This window comes from Pleurodeles waltl, chromosome 7 (genome assembly GCF_031143425.1).
Source record: "Pleurodeles waltl isolate 20211129_DDA chromosome 7, aPleWal1.hap1.20221129, whole genome shotgun sequence".
Classification (NCBI taxonomy): Eukaryota; Metazoa; Chordata; class Amphibia; order Caudata; family Salamandridae; genus Pleurodeles; species Pleurodeles waltl.
In genome coordinates, this window is record NC_090446.1 from 26,449,013 (window position 1) to 26,469,526 (window position 20,514).

General features: G+C 47.0%; 1 long non-coding RNA gene across 2 annotated transcripts in view; it reads left to right on the forward strand.

Annotated features, from left to right (window-relative positions):
* The first annotated feature begins 7,108 nt into the window (after positions 1-7,108).
* The window catches only part of LOC138303586 (uncharacterized), a 57,640-nt gene continuing 44,234 nt past the window's right edge, over positions 7,109-20,514 (forward strand). For both annotated transcript variants that reach the window (XR_011205417.1, XR_011205418.1), the window contains exons 1-2: positions 7,109-7,225; positions 12,786-12,874. This is a non-coding gene — a long non-coding RNA (uncharacterized lncRNA). The remainder of the gene's footprint in view (positions 7,226-12,785; positions 12,875-20,514) is intronic.

The window sequence follows — 20,514 nt, forward strand, 5'->3', positions numbered from 1 at the left end:
CCGGCGGAGTGGGAAGGTGCGACGGGTGCTACTGCACCCGTCGCGTATTTCACTGTCTGCTATGCAGACAGTGAAATACTAGCGGGGCCCTCTTATGGGGGCCCCTGCAGTGCCCATGCCATTGGCATGGGCACTGCAGGGGCCCCCAGGGACCCCACGACAATCCTTACCGCCATCCTGTTCCTGGCGGGCGAGCCGCCAGGAACAGGATGGCGGTAAGGATTGTCAGAATCCCCTCGGCGGCGCAGCGAGCTGCGCCGCCTTGGAGGATTCTTAGGGGCAGTGGAAAACCGGCGGGAGACCGCCGGTTTTCCCGTTCTGACCGCGGCCAAAGCGCCACGGTCAGAATGCCCAAGGGAGCACCGCCGGCCTGTCGGCGGTGCTCCCGCCCCCGTTGGCCCTGGCGGTTCTCTACCGCCAGGGTCATAATGAGGCCCACAATACTCAGAGTTACTAAAAATAAAGGTACTTTATGTTAGTGACAATATGCCAAAAGTATCTCAGAGGATATACTGCCTTAGGAGGTAAGTAAAATACACAAAATATACACACAAATCAAAAATCAGGTAAGTAAACAGTTAGAAAAGTAGTGCAAACACTATAGAACACAATAGAATGCAATAGGAGACAACAGGCCCCGGTTCAAACCAAACCATATACTCAAAAAGTGGAATGAGAACCACGAATGGACCCCAGGCCTAGTGTAGTGTGTAGAGGGTCGCTGGGAGTGTAAGAAAACACTAAGGGTGTCCAAGATACCCTACCCCAAGACCATGAAAAGTAGGAGTAAAGTTACCCTACTGCCCCAGAAAGACAGTGAAGTCGAGATAGGGGATTCTGCAAAGACAACAACTAACTGCGAAGCACTGAAGATGTATTCCTGGACCTGAAGACCTGTATAGGAAGGGGACCAATTCCAAGAGTCACGCAAGTGTCCAGGGGGGGCAGGAGCACACTAAACCCCGGATGAAGGTGCCAAGGGGCTGCCTCTGGGTGGAAGAAGCCGAAGATTCTGCAACAACGGAAGGCACCAGGAACTTCTCCTTTGGTCAAAAAATGTCGCACAGCGTGCTGGAGGATGCAGATTTGTTTCCACACAGAAAGACCGCAAACAAGCCTTGCTAGCTGCAAGAGTCACGGTTGAAGGTTTTGGGTGCTGTCAGGGCCTAGGAAGGACCAGGAGATCGCCCCTTGGAGGAAGAGACAGAGGGGGCGCTCAGCAATACAGAGAGCCCACACAGAAGCAGGCAGCATTCACAGAAGCACCTAAGCTGGTGTTCAGAAGATCTGAGTACAATGGTCGACTCAGCACAACAAAAGAGGGTCCCACGGAGTCAGAGTCCAACTCAGCAAGTTGGGCAATGCAGCACGGAGTGGTGGGGACCTGGGCTAGGCGGTGCATGAAGGAAGTCTTGCAAAAGTGCCCAGAAGCCCTAGCAGCTTCAGTTCATGCAGTACACAGGATTACTGTCTGGCGTGGGGAGGCAAGGACTTACCTACCCCAAATTTGGACAGAAGGGCCGCTGGACTGTCAGGGACACTTGCATCTAGCTCCTGTGTTCCAGGGACCACGCTCGTCAAGATGAGAGGGGACCCAGAGGAACAGTGATGCAGAAGTTTGGTGCCTGCGTTGGCAGGGGGAAGATTCTGTCAACCCACAGGAGATTTCGTCTTGGCTTCCAGTGCAGGGTGAAGGCAGACAGCCCTCAGAGCATGCACCACCAGGAAACAGTCGAGAAAGCCGGCAGGATGAGGAGCTACAATGTTGCTGGTAGTCTTCTTGCTACTTTGTTGCAGTTTTGCAGGTGTCCTGGAGAGGTCAGCGGTCGATCCTTGGCAGAAGTCGAAGAGGGAAGTGCAGAGGAACTCTGGTGAGCTCTTGCATTCGTTATCTGGTGAGATACCCACAGGAGAGACCCTAAATAGCCCTCAGAGGAGGATTGGCTACAGAGAAAGGTAAGCACCTAACAGGAGGGGTCTCTGACGTCACCTGCTGGCACTGGCCATTCAGAGGTGTCCATTGTGCCCTCACACCTCTGCATCCAAGATGGCAGAGGTCTGGGACACACTGGAGGAGCTCTGGGCACCTCCCCAGGGAGGTGCTGGTCAGGGGAGTGATCACTCCCCTTTCCTTTGTCCAGTTTAATGCCAGAGCAGGGCTGGGGGGATCCCTGAACCAGTGTAGACTGGCTTATGCAAGGAGGGCACCATCTGTGCCCTTCAAAGCATTTCCAGAGGCCAGGAGAGGCTACTCCTCCCAGGCCCTTCACACCTATTTCCAAAGGGAGAGAGTGTAACACCCTCTCTCAGAGGAAATCCTTTGTTCTGCATTCCCTGGACTGGGCTGCCCAGGGGGGCAGAAACCTGTATGAGGGTTGGCAGCAGCAGTAGCTGCAGAGAAACCCCGGAAAGTTAGTTTGACCGTATCTGGGCTCTATGCCGGAGACTCGGGGATGCATGGAATTGTCACCATTGGGGTGACAATTCCATGATCCTAGACATGTTACATGGCCATGTTCGGGGTTACCATGGTGACGCTACATATAGGTATTGACCTATATATAGTGCATGCGTGTAATGGTGTCCCCACACTCACAAAGTCTAGGGAAATTGCCATGACCAATGTGGGGGCACCTTGGCTAGTGCCAGGGTGCCCTCACACTAAGTAACTTTGCACCTAACCTTCACCAAGTGAGGGTTAGACATAGAGGTGACTTATAAGTTACTTAAGTGCAGTGTAAAATGGCTGTGAAATAACGTGGACGTTATTTCACTCAGGCTGCAGTGGCAGTCCTGCGTAAGAAAAGTCTGAGCTCCCTATGGGTGGCAAAAGAAATGCTGCAGCCCATAGGGATCTCCCGGAACCCCAATACCCTGGGTACCTAGGTACCATATCCTAGGGAATTATAAGGGTGTTCCAGTGTGCCAATCAGAATTGGTCAAATTAGTCACTAGCCTGCAGTGACAATTTTAAAAGCAGAGAGAGCATAAACACTGAGGTTCTGGTTAGCAGAGCCTCAGTGATAAAGTCAGGCACCACACAGGGAACACATACAGGGCACACTTTATGAGCACTGGGGTCCTGGCTAGCAGGATCCCAGTGACACAGGCAAAAACAAACATACATACAGTAAAAATGGGGGTAACATGCCAGGCAAGATGGTACTTTCCTACACTTCTCCTTTGCAGATGATGCTGATGCACACAAATACAGAGGAGGACAGGAAGGGAGGGAGAGAGAGAGAGAGACAGGGTGCAATCGGTCAATGTCAGCACTACAGTAACACAGGGTAGAACATCAGCATTTGATGCCATGCCATGATACACTATGCCTACCCCTGCACATCCTACAACTAGGAAACATCATAGGGAAAAGCACAGGTTTGGAGTTCAGGGGCTGGCTGTGGTGTTGTTGATACATGGTTGTGGGCGTCCGGTGTGTCGAGGGTGGGTCTGCTGTTGGTGAACTGTCCAGTGGCCCCAGATTTCCCAGGCAAGTCATCCCCATCCAGACATTCAATGGGGCCTTCATCTTAGGAGGGCTGTCTGAGCCTAGCATTCTCTGCAGGGTGGCAGTGGCAGGAGTACCTGTGGATGGAAACGGTAGATATTAGTTGTGTAACTGTGGTTGTTATATCCCTGTTGTGATGCATGCAGTGGCTCGACTTGCTTCCTAGTGATGGCAATGGCAGCTGCTGCACTGCAGACATTTATTTGGCGTAGGTTTGTGGCATGGTTTCCATGTGGCATGGGGGGTTGTGGATGGTGGTTGGCATTGCTGTGGTATGGTTGTCCATGCAGATGTTCCAGTGTGCAGTGGGTCAGTAGTGTATTGCTGAGTGGGTTGTGCTGTATTGTGGGAGCTGTGGTTCTCCACATTGTGATTGTCATCCGTGCATTAGCGGTTAGTGAGTAGGGATGGTTGGAGTGGGGTGTTTTGGCATGTAGATGGGGGTGTGGGGTGTTTGGGACGAGTACAGTCGGTGGGTTGTTGTAGGTTGGAGGGTGTTAGGTGTTAGGGAGGCATGCAGGGCAGGGGTAGTTGGTGCTTTGGAATATTGTTGACTTATCAGAGTCGAGCCCTCCGCTGATGCCAGTCAGGCCCTCGAGTTGCATAATGTCCAGGACCTTCTCCTCTCAGGATGTCAACTCAAGGAGAGGAGGTGGGGGCCCACTGCTAGTCTTGTTGATGGCTATCTGATGCCTGGACGCCATGGAAGAGACCTTCCCCCTGAGGTCATTCCACCTCTTCATGATGTCCTCCTTTGTGCGTGGTTAGGTGCCGACTGGGCTGACCCTGTCGACGATCTCTGCCATAACTCTGTTTTCCTGCATATCAATGTTTGCTGTACCTGTACTCCTATGAGCTGTGGCTCTAATCTGATGATCTAGTCCACCATGACCGGCAACTCATTGTCAGTAAACCGTGGGTGCTTCTGGTGTGAAATGTTGTTGGGTGGGTATGTGGTGTGCGTGTTGGGTGCAGTGTGGGGTGAATGGTGATGTGGAGGTGTTTGGCTGTGGGCGCTGGTGGGCTGTGGTGGTAATTTGTACAATGTGTGCTGTGTGATGGCTTTTGTTGTGTTTGGGGTGTGCTTTGTGTTGTGTGTCTGCTCATAGTTGTCGCTAGAGATTGTGGGTGTGTGGGTGTTATATGGTGGTGTGTGCAGGTGTGTGTGGTGTGTGTATGAGTTTCAGGCGTGGAATATTCAAACTGGTCAATGTGGTGTTGGGTACTTTCGGCTGTGCCTTTTTGTTCCACCTCGGTGAGAACCACCAACGGTTTACTGCCCTGCATGTACCGCTGTGCTGGAGGTTGACTCTAAATATGATGGTCGGAATGGTGTGGGAGTGGTGGGACCGGTGGTTGACTCTCTCACTGTGGGTTGCCCTGGCGGTGTTGGTTTTGTGTCTGCTTTGGGGCAGTTTGTGTTTTGTGACTCGTAATCCGGCGTTCGCTATACCGCCAACACTGGCGGTATGGTGGCGCCATTTCACATGGCGGTCTTGCCCGAAGACCACCAAACTCGTAATGAGGGACTATATCTCTAGACCCATGGGACTTCCATGGTCAGCCCTTTTGGGCCTAGGCTGGTAAGTCTTTTTTCATTTGAATTTCAAAAAGGGGTTATTTATAATAATAATCCTTATCTTGACAAGATGAGACTCTGGTGCAAATATATTAATGATGATGTGTGAGTCTCTGCCTGATACTGTGACTGCTCTACCCTGATGGGGGTGAACTTGATTTTGTTCCTCTGCCCTAGTGGTGGTGGGCTGTTACTATCTGACATCCTTTCAAATATAGGGGCACATTTACAAGCCTCAACTGCCATTGGAGTGTCACTTTTTGTGATGCTCCGGTGGCGCCTAGCCCTGGTCAATGTTTACAAGGCAGTGTTAAGCAACTTTTTGTGGCTTGATTCTACCTTGAAAATATGCCCCCCAATGCAGTTTTCTGCGGCAGAGGGGTGTGAAATGGGTGTTGCTATGGGGGTACCCACGCAACACCAATTTCTTTTGACGCTGGCCCACATTTACAAGGAACTGTAAATCTGAGGCACCGTCAAAAACTAATATAGCACAACAAGGAGAAACACTTTTACTTCTCCTCATTTTTACTTTTTCTATGTGTCATGCATCATGCAGCACACATAGAAGTAACAAATCGCCATTATTGATTGTTTATGTGCAGGAAGGGACACCTTTCTACACATAGACAATCATGTAGCAACTCAGTCACCCTTGCACTGTGGTGCAAGGGTGCCTGCGTTGGTGCTAGGCAGCTAAATTTAGCACCAGCACTAGGGAAAACACAGGGGTCCACTGTATTTTTTGTAAGTACGGCACATCTGAGCGTTTCTGAAATGACACAGCGCGGCGCTGCCAATTTTGGCGCAGCACTGCACCACTTCCTTGTAAATGTGCCCCATAGTTTTATGTCTGCTGTGCCCTAGCACTTTTATTCATTGAGCCCTCTCATTTCAGTGCATCACGATTGTTTTTCACTTTGTGACATGTTTGCTCAGTGCTGTTGATTATCGTGCTCCACAACCTGGCTTCACCGTGCTGTCCTCTCTATCCTCCATAGCGAAGAGATGAGTTTGTGGTTGGACCACATGGAGAACTACATATGAACCACAATCCTTCCTCTAAACTGACAGGTGAGCATTTCCCTGATACTCACTGCCACAGGAGAAAGTGATGATTACAATGTGTCCCTTGATGCTCTATGTAGGCAACTGGCATCAAGTCTAAAGCTAAGAAGGGTTCTTCCTTGGATTACATGGGCAGCTAACACTTGTCTGGCTGATAAATAAGAGATACATACCCACATAAGGTGGGCTTCACTCTGAAAAGATATGGAGAGCGATACTGAAAGAACAAGACACTACTGGACATGCCCACTCTTGGACACTTGTGTTGCCTTTGTGAGGGTCGCACTACGAACATCGAGAGAACACCGCCTGCTCAACTATGAAGCCAGAGCCTGCTAATCCGATGAGTGCACTTGACACTCAGCCAAAAAAAACTTCTGATGCCCAAACTCGGAGGTCATGTGGATGAGAGCTGGGTGAGCGCCAGGACACGTTCGCACCGCTGGATACTCAAATGTGCTCCTGGAACTGGTAAAGAACCGGCTGGAGGTGTTTGCCAATTGGGTCTGGTGAGAAGAAGAAAGACGGTCTGTAGATACTGGTGTGAAACTTTCTGACCCATCACTTTATGACCATCAAGACCGACCAAACTGTTGGCGGCAGCGCCTCTGGCCCAGGTGCGGTTATCATTCAGCCACATGGAGACGAGTGTGACCTGTGGCAACAGAGCGCTCGTGAAACTGCACAACTATACTCTCACATCATGAAGGAAGTAATAGTTAATATTCCAAAAGAGAGAAAAGGAAAAAAGAAAACATGCGAGAAAAATATAGGGAATAAATGTTAACTTTCTGCAATGGCAGCGAACAACTGCGCATATGCTGTGCGCTTCGTTTTCGTTTCCTGTGATCCGAGCAGCAGGAGGCGGGGTTGCCCAGAAGCACTTTGGCGGTAGGCCTGGAGAGGCGCAGTCTGTGTTAGCTTTCCGATTAATTGTGCAACCTTTCCTGGATAAGTGACAGGACCAGGAGAATAAAACTCCGCAGCTGGGGGTGGGGCTCCGTGGAAGCAGAGACTCGCCTTCGCCTGCACCACAGAGCCCTGCGCTGGTACTTACCGGACCTGCGGTGAGTGCAAAGAAATGGAGTTTAGTTTGACATTTATCGCATTGTCTTTGCCTTCAATTTTAGCCCATTGTAACTCTCCCGTATAGTACCACATAATCCATGCATTGCCCCCAGTGGGCTTAGGGAACCTATATGCTGACAAAGCGAGGAGAGTGCAGGTGAGAAGGATATATGCATTGACCTATTCATTCGTAGAACCACAAATCCGAAGTAGTGATGTGTCAGCTATGAAAGGGGTTCATAGAGCGGGAATTTGAGTCATGTTGAAGTGTGCCACATAATACTACAAAGCAAGGAGTTACTGTTCCCACAACATACAGAACACAATGAAAGTGTAAAAAGGATTTCCAGTGACGTCATCCAGTGTGGACTCGCGGCTGAGTGGTGTTCAGTGTGAATGTAGAGTTGGACTATAGACTCCCCAGTGCCCTCTCCCGAGTGCCCTCTCTCGAGTGCCCTCTCTGATTCCGCGTACCCTGCCAATGCTAAAGACGTGTTCAAGTTCACAGTTGAAAACCTTAGTAACTGGATATGATGCCTCTGGCTTCCTATGGCTCATGTCTTCCTGCAGCTGTTCACACACTGGATAAATGGCTGCACCTATATAACCCCATCACATGGTCCCTGCAGAACGTAAAGCTAACAATGAGAGGAGCGGTTTATAGTTTCTTCTTTCCTCTGGGCAGCTTCTGTTCTCTCCAGTGCCTCTACTCTTGCAGGATTTACAGCTCCCACACTTACAAAGGCCTCCTGGTGCCTGATGCCTGGTGCAGGGCTCCGTGATTTGGGACGAAGATGAACTAATATGTCCATTAAGTCCTTGGCTTTAGGATACGTCGTGGGTGCACGGGGAGCGCTATCCACTTTCAAAAGAGGCCAGTGCTTGGAGATGATGTCCTGATGCGGCTAGATGCTGGACTGAACGTGGAATGAATCTCATGATAGTCAGTTTGTTTGATTTCTTAGGGGCCTATTTATGAGGCCAGTTGCACCACAGAATGTGATACACGCGCGACACAACTGTAAAATGAGATTTATAAGAGATGCAAGGCCACGTTGCGTGGCCCTGAGTGGCTCTATAAATCTGAAGTAACCCAACGCAGCCTTACTCTGTCCTGGGAAGGCGTTTCCACGGGAGTTGTGTGGGTGTCCCAACTACTTCCATGGTTTTTGACATATTCCCATATTTACCAAAACTGGTAAACCTGGGAATGCGCCAGAAAGGTGCGTCTCCCCAGGAGAGGTGAAGCGAGGAAAATATCTCCCTTTCTCCTCATTCCCTCCTCTCTGTGTCTGTGCTGCCCCCTGCAGGACACAGAGAGAAATACAGCACTCAGGGTTGTGTTTGTGTGTTTAGGTGTCTCTTCCTGCACAAAAACAATCCTGCAAGCACCGCAGGCACCCTTGCACCCGGGCGCCTGCGTTCGCTGCCCAAAGGGCGCCAGAGCAGGAGAAGAGGCAGGAATGCACTGTACTCTGAAATGCTGCACCGCATGACAATCCTCAAAAATAGGCCTCTTGGTCTTTCAACAACAATTCATTTCTGTTTATCAAATCACCATTTCACAGGCCTGAATAAGGAGGCTGCTGGTGTTCTCTCTAGCTGTACACCTCTGACACCTGCTTCTATTTTCCTCTTAATACAAAGTGGTGGTTCTGCAGTTGCATCTGGTCTTGTGTAATTCCCCACGGGGCTCTCCTGTACACTAACCTTAGCTGGCCATAATGAGGACGCAGCCTGCTGGGTAGCTGAGGGGGTTAATGCATCTGCAGCAGACCAATCCCTGCAAATGGCAACAAAGCAAAGTGATGCTTCTAGTTTTCTATCATTCTATGAAGAATAGTATATGATGAATGATGATGAGTACACGTTATCCAACTCATAAACAAGGGTTTTTTTCTAACATGTGTGCAACCACATTTTATCATCCGAGCAGAAGCAATTTTTCAAAGTGCCATATTAATTTTTTTGAAATGTGATTTTAAAAAAAGTGAACCCTTTGTTTGAAAAAAGTTGTATACCACACCTCTGGGAGAGCAAGTCACAGAGAGAAACACAGACAACTGAAAAAGGCTTGGACAGGCACAACAAAGCTATAGAAGGAGCAGAAAAACCACAGATTTGAATGTCAAAAGTGGACAGTGAAACGTGGATCACGTGGGATGGAAAGCGTGGAAGTCCTTATCTGCTGTCAAATCTTATGCGTTTATCTGACGTCAAATAGTGTCCCATGTGAAGGTTGTGAGCAATGTCTTCAACGTCATCGGGCATCCTACAAACTTATACTGAATCCCAGAGAGGCTCCAAAAAAAGGACATTTTAAGAAACATATATACTGGCATAGTGGCATTGTTTGGGACTGAATCATTATGAATTATAAGATAACTCTGATCTCTAAAGGTAGATAATGCACTAATAAAACACCTTACATTGACCATAAAGTATATGCTTAAGATCTGACAGAAGTTCTATTCTTAATATATGAACATTACACATTCTTAAGCTGTTTTCTGCTGTTACTCAAAATGTGGTAAGACAGAGATAAAGAGTAAGGGTTTTTTCTGGGTTGAGGGTTGGGTAGAGATAAAGGCAGAAAAGGAGGATTTTAGGGCTGAGGACTAAATAAAGGTAAAGGGAGATGAGGGGAATTTATAGTTAGGATTGTGGTTTGCTCATAACTTTGGTGTGTTAAACAAATCTTCACAAAACTTTCCCAAAAAAGTCTTAACCACCTCAGCTTCATCCTGGAAAGTTTTAAAGTAATCGATTAAGCAGGGGCTGAGAAAAAGAGGGTCAAATATCTTCCCTACTATTTTTCAGTGGGAAAATATAACAGTGACACTGTAAAAACTGCTGAGAGGAATTACATCAGTTTCAGCAGAAAGCTAGAACATGGGGCCAGATGTAGCAAAACTAGGTTTTGCGACTCGGAAATCACGACTCGGAGCGACTTGCAATTTCCGAGTCGCAAAACCATATGCAGAATGGTGTCTCAGACACCTGCAAGTCGCTATGTGGTCGCAAAGACCCACCTCATTAATATTAATGAGGTGAGTCGCATTTTGCGACCCCATAGCGAGTCCCTGCACTCACAGGGATGGTGGCCTGCTGAAGTCAGCAGACCTCCATGTCTGCGATTGCTTTTTAAATAAAGAAGTTTTTTATTTTATTTTGCAGCCCGTTTTCCTAAAAGGAAAACGAGTTGCAAAATAAAAAAAATAACGAAACCTTTTGGTTTCAGTTTTTCAGAGTAGGCAGTGGTCCATTGGACCACTGCCAGCTCTGAAAAACCCTTATTGGCAACATTCGCAAAGGGGAAGGGGTCCCATGGGGACCCGGGTTACCACCAGTGTGACACTGGTGGTAACTGTGAATTGCTTCGCGACCGCATTCGCGGTCACAAAGCAATTCTGCATTGCGATGCAAGTCACAAATAGGAAGGGAACACCCCTTCCTATTTGCGAGTCGCATTCACAATTTGCGAGTCGGTACCGACTTGCAAATTGTGAATGTGCATCGCAAAAGGCTTTTTGCATGGCGCAAACTGCGATTTTCGCAGTTTGCACCATGCAAAAAGCTTTCTACATCTGGCCCATGGTCCTGCAAACATGCTTTTCATGATTTGGTGTAAATCCGCAATTAAGTTTTGAAAAGGTAATTCAGGCCATCGAGGATCCACAGAGCCAACAAATCTAAAGGTGAGATCTTATTGGCTTCCAGCAGATTAACAGCAATGTTGTGGCAGACATCTTAGGACTCGGGACCCAGTCCCAGGTCCTGGAAAAAAGGTAAAAACAATATAAGAAGGCAGGGTAGTAATGAGCTGCTTTCCTAGGCCTGGTGTTGAGGGGTGTCCCAGAGGGACCCACTCTTGGGCCATTAACATATTTTTCTAAAAACAATTTACCACCATGAGCATGGGCAGGGAAAACATTTGTGCTTCCACCCTCTGGGACATTAAAAAATACTCCAGCCAGATGGGAGCCCACCTGTTTTTTCCCTGCTAGCGCATTTCTGGCCAGGGAAACAAAGATTGCTCCTGCCCAAAGGGAGCAGAGTGAAAAACATTCACATCCTAATGCATCCAGGATGTGTGCATGTAGTGGAGCTTGCAGGATCACGAGTGCCCTGAAGTTCACCTGTCGCCCCTAATATTGTGAGTTGTGCATGACCCAGGTGTGCACCCATATTATGCACTGGGGGATGGGAGTCCCTAGGCCCAATAAAGGCTTGGGAAGGGGGCCATGTGCTCCCTACCCATAAAAAAGAATAAGGCCCCTAGGGGATGTGTCCTCAGGGTCTATAAAGGGGGGCCATGTGCCCTCTCCCCTTCAAAATGTATATGGCCTCAGGGGTAGGGTCTCTAGGCATGTAAAGGCTGGGGGGCGGGGCATGCTGCTCCCTCCCCATGCCTTTACAGGCCTCTTTAAATTAATTTGGATTCTGGAGATTGTGGCCCCCAGGGCCAGTGTTGACTTGGGGAAATACCCCCCCAATATTTTTTTCCTTAAAAAGGAAAGAATTGCCATGGCTGAGAGGGCTCTTGCTTTCTCCAACTAAAAAATAAGGATCTGGCGAACATATTTACATAAATGATGCACCACTTTTCTTGTGGCCCATTGCACTCCCCTAACGGCACAATACGGCGCACCATGTCACTCAGGAGGACAACAGCATAAACAGTGTTGACACTATTGTGGCGCTTTGCAGGATTAGTGTAAAAAGGATGGCGCTAATCCTGAAAAGTAAAGCAAGGCCCATCGAAAACATTTGGAGCATCATTTTAACACCTGCCTTAGGTTGTAAATGCCACTGCATGATTCTTCTGGGTCTCCTAATGGGAGAACATACCCTTGGATACATCATGCCTGGCATAGGTATAATGTGGTGCAAGGGTTACAATGTGGCATGCATTGAGCCACTTTGAAAGTATGGTGTGAGGAAAATGCCTCCTTAACGCCACATTAGCACCATAAACATTTATGGGAATGTGGTGCAAGGAGGTGTAAGGGGCTTGTTAATATGCTCCTTGGTGTCCCGGTTGAGCACCAAAGCCACCCAAAATCTGCATTAAAAAATAAGAATAGTAAATGAAAGCATTAGCATCTATTTGTTATTCTCTGTTCCTTGCAGAGGTTGGCATTACCTTTGGTAATAAAATCTTACTTTATGTTAAAAAAACTTAGAAATGTACTTGAAGAACCAATGGTTAAAGGGACATTATAGCTAGGAGAAAATGTCAGTCAAAACATACCATTTTAAACAAACAAAAACACTGAAATTCACAAGTTATAGTTATTTCAAGTAACTATGAACTGTTCCCTAAAGTAACTATGGTGGCAGCGTGAGTTATACTAACTCTAGGGCACGATTTATAGTTACTTTTTCTCATTTTTTTCATGGTTGCTGGCAGCCAATCAATTTATGCAGTAGCCCTTCTTAAACAAGTCTATGGAAAATGCATCTGGATTTTTTCTCTGGTATTTTGAGCTCAAAACGTTAATGTTGTTACTGAGATATTTGCCTAACTATAAATTCACTTTAATCTTTTTTTCTTAGTAACCTATTAACCAGACTGTTCTGCTGGATAAACACTCACTGCAGCTATTGATACTGACCTGCAAGTCAAGACATTGAATTCCAGCAAGGTAGGATTAAGGTTCCAAAATCTGTGAATTGAGCCTCATTAATGCCATATAATGATTAACCTGGTCCTACAAAATGAAAACAGTTACACGTGAAATTAGACAAGACTACGTTACCTGGGGAAGGCTGCCTTTGTGAGTCCCACCACCCAGACACAACTTAATTTGTGCTGTATCCTTGATATTAACGTAAACACAAAAAAGGTGATAGAGGAATGCTTGTGATAAGTTTAACCACTGGCAATTGCTCCAGGTGATGTTCCAAATCATTATTATTTTTCCCACCATACCACCTCAGTTTAGTCCTAGCCACATGCAAATCAGTCTTTACCCTGCTCCCGCAGGAACAATCCAGACCAAAATGCCAGGCCAGGTCCTCCCTGAACTGAAACTCCAGCAACGCAAGACTGGGGTCGCCTTGACTGGGGCTCTTCAGTCAGGTGTAGCTTAGTTCCAGGGGCACAGTGAGCATGGGTACTACATCTGAACATACTCTTCTGTCAACTAAAGAATCTTTATTCAATCTTTCTTAGGAGCATAAGGCACATACATAAAAACAAACAACAATGAATGCCTTGCTGCAGTTAAAAATGTATACACATGTTTAAAAACATTTTAAAAAACATTTTAAAATTTGACAATTATCTCTACACCTTGAAGTATTTAAGCCCCCTTGCTGTTGTCCAGTCACCCTGTCTGAAGAGAAAATTGGAGGAAAGTATCTGGCCCAATCTTCGGCAGCGATCACTGACTCTGTTGTTGGCCTCTTGTCCTCTTGAAATTAAGGGGCACTTACAACTTTCTAAAACGCAGCGTTATCAGATAGTTTGCTACCTGCTAATAGTGCCTCCCAAGCTACATCCTTGATGTTCTGTTTCCTTAATGTTATGGTGAGCTTACAGAGGGACCTACACTTTTTAATCATCCCCTCATTCTTTGGAGAGCTGACTTGAGAGTGTTGTGAGCTCTGTCAAACCATCCAGAGGTACCTGAAGACCTCGGTTGGATTGTAATACGTTCCTGTATGGAAAAGGACAGCATGGCAAAAGCCTGCAGGATTATATCTCTGGGAGTGTATTCATCTAAACAAATATCCGCTTGGGTTTTCTGTTTGCCTAAGACATCAGATCAAAACCTGTCACGATCAGTCCTCTTCCACTGACTAGTGATTCCATTCTTTTTACCTTTAGATAACCCCCTGGTCCAACACCACTGGCCCTGTTTTCTTTAGAAGGCAAAGGGAAAAGAAGGTCTACTATGAGTGGGTCATCATCACTTAAGCTAGATGGAAGGATTTTAAAAGCCCTCATAAAAAGAGTCAGGTTATGTAAAATAAAACTGGAATCAATATTGCTACGGCATGTATTCCAACATTAGTGAACATAGTGGCCTTGGAGTTGTCCTATAGTCTGAAGCAAACAGGAAATCATGCATAATTAGTAATTTGCCTGACAATACCCTGTGTGTAAAAAGTGTGCCAAATCCTCACCTGAAGAATTAAACATCCCACACACTACACAAAGCTAAGGTCTGCTATGGACATCTTCCAAGTATGCAGACATGAAGTTGTTACCTCTGTCTGATACTACCTCTTTTGGGAAGCCGACTCTGGAGAAAATACCCAGGAGGGCTTTGGCCACTGCAGGAGCTGTAGTGGTCCATAAAGGAATGGCTTCTGGATACCTGGTGGCATGGTCCACCACCACCAGTATAAATCTATTGTCAGAAGCTGTGGGAGGGTGGGGGGGGCCAACAATGTCAACCCCTACACTTTCAAAGTGTATCCCAGCCACTGGTAATGGGATTAAATGGGGCCTTTTGGGGGACACCTGTCTTGCTACTGGCTTGACAGGTGACACAGGAGTGACAAAGCTCCTTTGTGTCTTCAGGCATATGGGGCCAGTGAAAGTGAGGGACCAGTTTGTCCCAAGTTTTGATTTGCTGCGGGTGACCAGCTAGGGGAATGTCATGTACCAAGGTGAGTAAAAACTCTCTGTATTGCAGAGGTACTATTAATCTCCTGGTGGCACCAGGTGTGGGTTCCCTTGGCTCTGAATATAGGAGATTATCTTCCCAATACACTTTGTAGGTGACACTGTCATCCCCTGTCTGTTGTTGGACAGCTTGCTGTCTCAAACCCTCTATTGTGGGACAAGTTTGTTGAGCCACATTTAACTCCACCCTTGTCACGTAGGCTCTCATTATTCTAATGAGACTACTGGCTTTTGAGCAGCAAGATCGTCCGAAGTGTGGGAGACTGAGTCCAACCCACAGTGGGTGATACCTGTTGCTATAAATCCGGGTTTTACTCCGCCTAACTAGCAGTGCCTCATCTCTACCAGAAGATAGGGATGATTAGACAGCCGAGCGCATGACATATTAGGTTTCTCAGGGAAGTTGTGGTCACTCAGGTCACATCCGGTTCTCTCATTCACAATACAGTCTCATATACAAATGATAGACAGAAGCAGTATATGTTTCAATGATAGGTTTAATAAAACAACTGCATCTTAGATAGCAAAGCGTGAGTTGCAATAACCAGGATGACACAACATGACAGTATTAAAATGGTGATGAGAAGAGTGAAGCATAAGAATAACGCTATCATATTGTCACTAGGATTGATGGACTATTTCCTATCAAAATCATAATCTGAGCACAGCATGTTAAGCTCTAATTCTGCCTTTCAGGTTCCCCCGGGAGGACATCAACCCTCATACCTGAGCAAAGGTCTGTAGTCTGCTTTAGCATCTGTAGCGAAGCATTCAGCAATCAGCATACAGTTGTTGTTCCCTGGCTGGAATCTCCCCCTTAACGTGTAATGGGACTAGGAAGTGTTTTTATAATAATACAGCTGATGTTCTAAGAAAATGCCTCTACGTAAGGATGTGATTTTCTACGAATGTTGGCCACTAAACTTCCACCACGTTCACCGGCAATGTACCAAACTGTAGCCTTGAATGAAGCACAGAGTGATCAACAATGCCCTGTTTGAGAACACAGTGCTGAATTAAGCAAAAACAGTTAGATAGATGAAAATAAAACAAGACCGTAAAACTGGTTATTGTAAAATAATAATGTGAAGCCGAATAAAATATATCTAGGTTAAAGTGCACAGCGACCTAATGTGTCAAACTAACGTGCATGGAGATATTTCTAAAATGGCTACACAACACCCTGGCAGGCCCTCCTGCACATAAGAGCTCAGCTGTGCCAGCTTTGATTTCCACAGGTGTAGGTTCTGTCCAGGGTATGGATTTCTCCTCCTCAGTGGATGGTGGGGTAGGGGATCATTTCTTACCCTTCCTGCCCTTGATTTTAGGAAGCTCTTGGTCCATAGTTTCAGGATCCAAGTTTCCCTGTTCTCTATGCTTTTGGCCTGGGCCATTATTAAGCAAAGATTCACCCTGGAATACCCAGCATTGCTGCATGGGACTCCAACTCCACTTAAGCCCAAGCTGAAGTCTCCAAGTAATTTCCTAATAGACATTCGATAGTTAGGTTTGTGGACACTACAACATTTGTAGGCCCATTAGCCACACTTCCCTGCTTAAATCAACAACTGTCATGGGGTGGCTTACAGTATTGTTGTGGGTGTCCAAGTAAGGGTTTCTCAGGGGACACCAAATTTTCAGTCACCATGGTGACACTGGCACCTGTGTCCATGTGGGCCTCAACCTGAACACCATTTATTAAGGGATGCTGCTTGTACATTTCCATGTTAAGGGGACAAGCAGCAAGGTGGCAAAGTCCATGTCCCCATCAGAAACTAAAATAGCCTCAGTGATTTCCCTAACTAAACCAGCCCGCACTACACTTCCCAGAGTTAGCCTTGCTACACCCTTGTATTGGTTAATGTTATTATTATTCCCACCACTATTGCTGTTGCTAGGGACACTAGATGTAGGAGTGGGGGTTGTAGTAGTGGGAGGCTTGGTGTTTTTCTTAGGACAGGAGCTGTATCCTGACCTATGGCCTTTGTTTTTTATACATGTCACACCACTGCTTTTTCACCTGATTGTAAAAGGAATAGGTTTTAGACCCACTCCCAGAAGAGTTTTGTGGGCCTGATGAAGACTCCTTTTTTATCTTCATCCCAACCTTTGTCATGAGACTTACCACCTGCCTTTATCTTGGCTTTGTCACCCCCTGTATAAGCTTTTCTGCTCAACCTTGTTCTAATCCATTTGTATGCCTTCTTTCCTAATTCTTGGGGAGAGATCAGATATGAGTCTACCAAGTATTGGTGCAACACATCAGACACAGTTATTAAGTGTATGCTCTCTCAGAATTAAGTTGTACAAACCCTCATAATCAGACAATTTTCTGCCATGTAACCAGCCTTCCAAAGCTTTAACAGAACAGTCTACAAAGTCTATCCAATCTTGTGAAGACTCTTTTCTGGTCTCCCTGAACTTTATTCTATATTGCTCAGTGGTGAGACCAAACCCATCCAAGAGTGCTGACTTAAGAATAATGTAATTGTCTGCCTCTTGTTCTCTAACAGTGAGAAGCATATCTCTCCCCTTATGTCAGAAGGACAACCAGAGGATAGTAGCCCACTGCCTTTGAGGGACCCTCTGAACTTTACACCCTTCTCAAGTGCAGCAAACCACTTATAAATCTCATCCCCAACCTTGTGGGAGGGAACAAATTTGTGCAGGTTTATAGAGTCAAAAGAGTCCTCCCTGACCCTGTGCTGCAGCCACCATGAGGTGTTAGCCCCAACCCCTATCTTTCCCTTTCAACTGCTAGGGCCTCCCTATCTAGGGCTAGCTGTGGCTGCCTCAGCCTGGCCTCTTCCAACCTCACTTTCCTGAGCTTCCTTTCTATGGAGTCTCCCTCTGGGTTGGAACAGTTGGTCCCCTCAGACACTAAGGTGACATGGGAATGGTCAGAGGAGATTCTGTCCCTAGGCTTACTGACCCTTTCCACTGGCCCTCTGGGTGTAAACAGAGCCCTACTAGTCTGGCTTCAACTCCCACGTCTTGAAGGGCTTCTAGCTATGCCAGTGGGCCGGCTAGGGACTCTTTTGACCCTGTGATGAATCCTGATGATCCTCTCCCAGATCTAGAATATCTGTTTCTATCTCTGAGGGGTTATAATCTACTACCTCCTCTGCCTCCTCCTGGTCACCAGTTTGTTCCTGGTCACTTGAAGGAGAAGGCCTAAGAGCAGGCTCTTATTAGGACTCCTCCCCATGTCTACATTTCTTTCTGCACACATCCCTTTCAATTATTTGAAGGACAGGTTCTCATAAGGAGAATCCATGGCATCAGAGGTGTGCCCAGTTGCAGACATAGTATGTGTTAGAGTGGTGTAGGGTATGCCTAACCTACCTTACTTCTAGTCTTGCTGAAGAAGTTTGGAGCAAGGGCCATGCCTAGACTCCTAGCTTACCCAAACCCAGAGATTAGATTGCTAACACTAATTACTATGTGTACCTTTAAGTAAAGGAGTAGTCATTCCTGTGGAAAGTACTAGGTGACAGAGTGATAAGGCAATTGCAAGTGCTTATCCCACCGCTGTACCACCAATGTAGGAAGCTGGCCTGGTGTGTAGTGGGTAACTAAGATACTTACACCTTATACCAGGTCCTGGTATCCCCTATTCGTGAAATGTAGACAGTGTCTAGAAGCCAGGCTCTCTGGAGGTAGCTGTGGACGAACAGCCAAGGCTTCTTTAGGAGACATGCAAAGCTCATGCAATACCACTGTAGTCACACAGAACTTACACACATAAAAGAATACACTCAGTGTTACAAAAATAAAGGTACTTTATTATGGCAACACAACACCAAAATTACCAAAGAGGCAATACTCGCTTAGGAGGTAAGTAATACACATGTTATATGGACTAGGTGTCAGAAATAGGCATAGGAATAGTTAGAAAACCGTGCAAATAGTGTAAAACACAATAGAGAATAGTGGACCTAGGGGGAGCACAAACCATATACTAAAGAATGCAATGTGAAAGTGTCACCCCATCCAGGTAAGTGGAGTGTGGACAGGGTCGCTGGGGGTACCAGGAAAGCACAAAGGTAAGTACCACAACACCCCCCAGAAATGAGGAAAGCAGGAGTAATTTACTTGAATTTCCCCAGAACACCGACTTAAAAGAAAAGAAGAGTATTGCAAAACCCAGAGATTACAGCAAGAAACCAACAGTGGATTCCTGAAGAGGAAGACCTGTGGAAGGACGGGCTCAAGTCCAGAAGACAAAGCAGAGTCCATTGGGGGCAGGAGCCCCTAACCACCAAGCTGAGAATTGCAGGAGTTGGTCGATGGTGCCGAAGGAAAGTTAGCACTGCAGCCCTGGAGTTGGAGTCATTCCTGGAGGATTCAGGTGATGTCCCACACAGAAAGAAAGATTGCAGTCGGTTTGCCTGTACATATTCCACCAACAAGCCTTGGCACAGGCAAAACTCGCTGTTGGAGAGAGAGTGGTGCTGCCAGGGACCAGCAGGGCCCGTGAGGAATAAACCCAGAAGGGGAATCAGAGGGGACCGTCATTGTCACAGAGAGTCCATGGAAGCACAGGCAGCACACACAGGAGTCCCACAGGATGGGGACACAGAAGGTGCAAATGGAACCCATGCAGGACTACCAAATTAAGTCCCACGCCGCAGGAGAGTCACTCTGGGAGCTGTGTGTCATAGAAAGGAGTGCTGGGGGCTGGAGCTACATGAAGACTGGAGACCCCGTGGAAGAAATGCCATCAAGCCTTGGCAGCTGCAAAGGACTTGGTGCATGGGGGTACTGTCCTGCTTGGGAAGGCAATGGCTTGGACAGCTGGTACAAAGGACCATCTCGACCACTTCTGAATACCACCCATGTTGCAGTATCCATGTAGTTCAACATGAGAGGGGATCCATGCACCTTGTTGTCTTTGCTGTTGGTGCCTGCAGATGCAGGGGAGTGACTCCTTCACTCCAAGGGAGATTCCTTCTTCTTTCCTGTGCAGACTGAAGATGGGCAGTCCTCAGAGGGTGCACAATTGGAGAAATGTTGCAAAAGCTGAAAGGAGCCAAAGAAACAATGTTTCAGGTGGAGGCTTTGAATTTGTTGCAGATTGTCTGGTCCTGGAGAGTCCAGTTGCAGTTTCATTGACCAGAAGTCAAAGTAAGGGATGCAGAAGAGTCCTGCTGGAATCTTGCAAGCCAAATCTGAGGAACCACCCAAAAGAGAGACCCTAAATAGCTTTAAAAGGGTACTTGGTCACCCAACTGGGTGACCACCTATCAGGAGGGGGCTCTAAAGTCACCTGCCTGCTCTTCCCACTCAGATGCTCCTAGTGATCCCTACCAAGCTTGGATTCAAGATGCAAAACCCAGGACCCTCTGGAGGATCTCTGAGCAGCACCCCTGTGGTAGTGATGGACAGGTGAGTGGTCACTCCCCTTTCCATTGCCCAGTTTCATGCCAGAGCAGGGACTGGAGGTCCCTGAACCGGTGTAGACAGGTTTATGCAAAGAAGGCACCAAATGTGCCCTTCAAAGCATAACAGTAGCTGGGGTAGGCTACACCTTCCAAGACATGTAACAACTATTTCCAAAGGGAGATGGTGTAACACCCCTCTCCCAAAGGAAATCCTTTGTTCTGCCTTCCTGGGCTTGAGCTAGCTAAGCAATAGTAGGGCAGAAAC